Consider the following 4,232-nt stretch of genomic DNA (forward strand, 5'->3'; position numbering starts at 1 on the left):
AATACGCATGGGAGTAGGATATGGCTCTCTTTCTCCATCATTTATCAAATGGTGCATGGAGGTGGCTGGTGATACATAAAAGTTATAGAGACAGAGACTGAACATTATCTTCCATCTCAGGAGATGGGCTCTGGACTGCAGAGAGAGCAGCGTGAACTTCAGGCTGTGGTGAACAGGAGGCTCTGGATTTCATTGTGTTTGTTATGTCATCTTTAAATAAAAATAATGTATTCACTCTTGTTTCTAAAGGGAAAGAACATCACAAATAACCGCCCCCCCTCCCCCCCCCCCAAACCTCCCATTGTTTCCTCCCACAAGGATCATGTAATTGTGGCATGGTGGAAAAGCATAGGTGTCTCTAGATGGGGGGAGTCCTAGAAATTGAAGAGGTGGTTAAAGGTGTGATGGGATATATGGCTGACCTGGAGATGGTGAGTGGATGGACAGGGTGACAGACTCTGTATACTGATTTTTTTTTTTAAAGCTGTAGCAGGAAGCCAGGACAGAAGGAGGGTTTGGAGAAGGTTGGATGCAGAAGTTCTGCAGTGAAATGGGGAGGGGAGAAGAGAGAGAGAGAATAATGTGTACGATTAATACTGTTTTCTTTATTCTATTGTTCCTTGTTGAGTACTAGAAAAAAAATGAGTCTTTCCATGCTTTTAAGAGCTCACTAAAGTTAATGTGTGTGTGTGGTAAAATCCTTCAGCTATGCAGCTGGTATGCATGGCACTAGATACATAGGTAGTGACGGACCAATTCTTTATCACAGTAGGTGGTCCGTGTGTCCTGTTGTAGGTTCACAAGGAATGATTACCCAGAAGACATGCATAGTCATCTATCTTGTCCTCTGTGCAGTAAACTGTGTGGTCCCCACACTGACTAATCTGTTGCTGGTAATCCACAGTTACAGTGGGGGTTCTACTCTGTGATAGGGGTCTGCTATTGTTAGTGCCAAGAATTCAAAAACCATGGGTCAGCTGCACCTACCCCCAAAAGGAGTTTTTGTTTTTTAAACCCTAGTGATTTTGGTTCTTTTTATTTACTTTCTGCTTTTTAAAGCTTCTTCCTAAAATCATGAGGGCTAGAAGCTTTCCTTAAAAAAGTGAAAGCAGGGAGTCTCACATAATCTCAAGACTGCAGGGCTTTAAGAAAATAAACCCAAACATCATCAGATTCTGCTGTTTCACCTCCACAGTGCCTCCTACTGCTTGGGTGTGGGGATGCAGGGGGTTTCTCAGTCTAGCACCCCCTTTAATTGTGCTGGTGCCACAATGGTCTGTAGATGTATGCAAGCTAGCCCTCCAGCCAGGGCTCTGCTCAGTCCAATCCCCTTCCAGGGATTAACAGAAAAGTCCAGAAAATATGAAACTCAAATATCTAATGGCCTTTAGGTTGCTCTCTGGCACCTGCCTTTCTTGGCTTCCTTTATTTTTGACACCTAGGCTTCCCTTCTTGCTCAGGGGGAAGCAGTAGGGGAACCCAGAACCACCCATTCCACTGGATCCAGCTCAGAGCCCTTGTTTGGAACAATCAGAGCCAGTTCTTCTCAGTCCCTTACTGCTCTCTGAGCTACTTCTTACCTCTGTAGGCTTCCTCGGCCTCTTGTTCTACTTCTCCCTCTTTCTTTTCTATTTTTCTTTTTTATGGCAAAGCAAATTTGACTGAAAAGTCTGTAGCTGTCACCAAACTATAATTCCTCCTTTGGAGCATTGGTTTATCTGGCAGCTTTTCACCAGTCTGCTGGCAGGAGCCTTTCTCTACAATCCTGCTCTAACTGAGGTCCTTAACTCACTGAATAACTGGGAGGCAGTTAATTAGGCAGGGAAGCACCTTGGCATAATATAGATTTAACTACTCCCAGGTGAACCTGAACTGCCTTATTCCCCCCTGTAGAGTCTCTGACAGGTAGGGTAGGCCTCTGATGCCTTCAGAGTGACAGCTGTGGACTTGTCTAAGAGAAGAAATATGGCTGCTGAGTCAAGATGTTCTTTGACTATTCTGCAGTTCTAACATGGAGACCCAGGGGATTTGAGGGCAAGGAGAGAAGGAGTTGCGGAAGAAGGAAGGACACAAAGAAGCATTGGGATGGGTTTCAGTAGTGAAAGGCCACCAAGGGGTGGTTATGGAGAGCAGTTTAGGATAATCCAAAAGGGCTGGGCAGGAGAGAAGGGACCTGTCTCCCAAGCCTAGTGGTGGAGTGAAGAGTTCTCTGGGGAGCCTGCCCAACCAAAGGGAGTTCTTGCAACTAGTAAACCAGAAGACTTCTGAGAGCAGTAAATGGATTAGAAGATGGGGAGGATGTTGGGGTTCAGGAGGACCAGTAGTTTGGAGAGGTTGGGGAAGAAGACCCAGGAGAATGCAAAAAGAAGTATAGCCGTAACAGCCACAGGGATTTGGAGTGTAGTAGGGGGCTCCAGACTGAGCCTGAGGCCTGGGGGTTGGGGTGCAGGAGGGGGAGAGGGGTCTGGGATGAAGTTTGGGTGTGGGTGAGGGCTCAGGGCTTGGGCAGAGGGTTGGGGTGCAGGAGGGGGTGAGAGGTGTGGGCTCTAGGAGAGAGTTTGGGTGTGGGAGAGGGCTTTGGGCTGGGGCAGAGGGCTGGGGTGAGTGGTGCAAGTTCCAGCTGGGTGGCACTTACCTCAGGTGGCTCCTGGAAGTGTCTGGCATGTCCCTCTGGCTCCTAGGTGCAGAGGCAGCCAGGCAGCTTTGCAGGTGCTGCCCTTGCTGCCTCCCTGAACCCCTGGGCTCTCCCAGGAACCACAGTGGGGAAAGGAGTAGAACACGGGGCCACTGGGCAGCCCCATGGCGGCAGCTCCTCCGGCGTGGCTGTACTGCCCCTGTACTGCCCCTCCCCCTCCCCAGCCAGACAGAGGAGACCCTGCGTGGAAGGACTGAGGTGGTACAGACGCGCTGGAGGAGCTGCGGGCATGGGGCTTCCCAGCGGCCCAACATTCTGCTCCTTTCACCACTGTGGTTCCGAAGTCTCCAGCACAGCGGGAGGAAGACGGAGCCCCTCTCCCCAGATAAGGGGGGTTGATCATGGGAAGGGGATGGGGAGAGCGTGGGTGCCCTGAGCGGTCATGTGCCTCCCCCCCCCCTTCCTTCCATGTCGGTGAGAAATGGATTCCACTTGCACCACTATATTAGCCCCAGCCTGGGGCACTGGCCATGGGGCAAGAGCCTCACACAGCACAGCAGCAGGAAGGGCCATGGGGGTGGAGCGTGGGTGGGGCCATGCAAAGCTGTTTGGGGAGGCTCAGACTTCCCCGGCCTTTGATACCCGCCACCCATGGGGAAAAAACCCTCAGTGTTACTGACTGCAGCTAGCATTACTATTTAATGCTATGATTAGACTATTGCAAACTGGCAAATTGGAGAAAGTGACAGGGAATTGATGTCAGCTACTAATTTGACACAGTATTCTACATACTGTCACTGCTTTGAGTCAGGGAGTTATTCAGGTAATTCTCTGTATTGCAGAGACCATTAGAGACTGAAAGTGTCAGGTAAAGGGACAATGAAATAAGAGCTAATCTAGCATTTCAGGTGCAGACTGACAACTCCTGCATAAATTAGATGAACTGAGGCTGGTCTTACCCAAAATAACAAGGGCACACAATCTTATCTGCAAAATAAAATATAATAATTGGATTATTGAGACTTTTCCAGTAGTGTTACATAAACCAAGTCTGGTCCTTCACAGTCATTATCTGGTTTATCCATATTATAGAATTTGAGCTGTAACATGCACTGGATAACTTCAGCCTAATTAATATTACAATTTAAAGGGAAAGAATGAGAGGATTTTGCAATTTTTACAGAGTTATTTTTTTTAAAAATTCCAGATTTGTTTTTAACACAGCTCTTTGGTGGAGTATTGCTTAAGGAGCTTTGCAGAAAATGTGTGTTTCAAGAAAGGCTATTAGTGATGAGGGTGCTTGATGCATCAGGACAAAGAAGAGGTTCTAAATAAAAAAGGTGGTGGGGAAGAAAGCTGAAAGATGACAACTGTGTAAGTGTACAATCATTGGGAGTAAAGCAATTTCTATGTTTATATAATGATGAATGCATTTGTAAGTGTTATTTTAAAGTTCAAATGTTACTCCGGCCATGTGATTGTTCTATCAAGTATGTGCAAGACAGTGGAAACGGAGTAAAAAAAGATTAGAATCTCAAAATAATTATCAGTCAGTCTATTTATACACTGCACATGTATTTAGTGTTTTCCATTTGTT

This window comes from Malaclemys terrapin, chromosome 1 (genome assembly GCF_027887155.1).
Source record: "Malaclemys terrapin pileata isolate rMalTer1 chromosome 1, rMalTer1.hap1, whole genome shotgun sequence".
Taxonomy (NCBI): domain Eukaryota; kingdom Metazoa; phylum Chordata; order Testudines; family Emydidae; genus Malaclemys; species Malaclemys terrapin.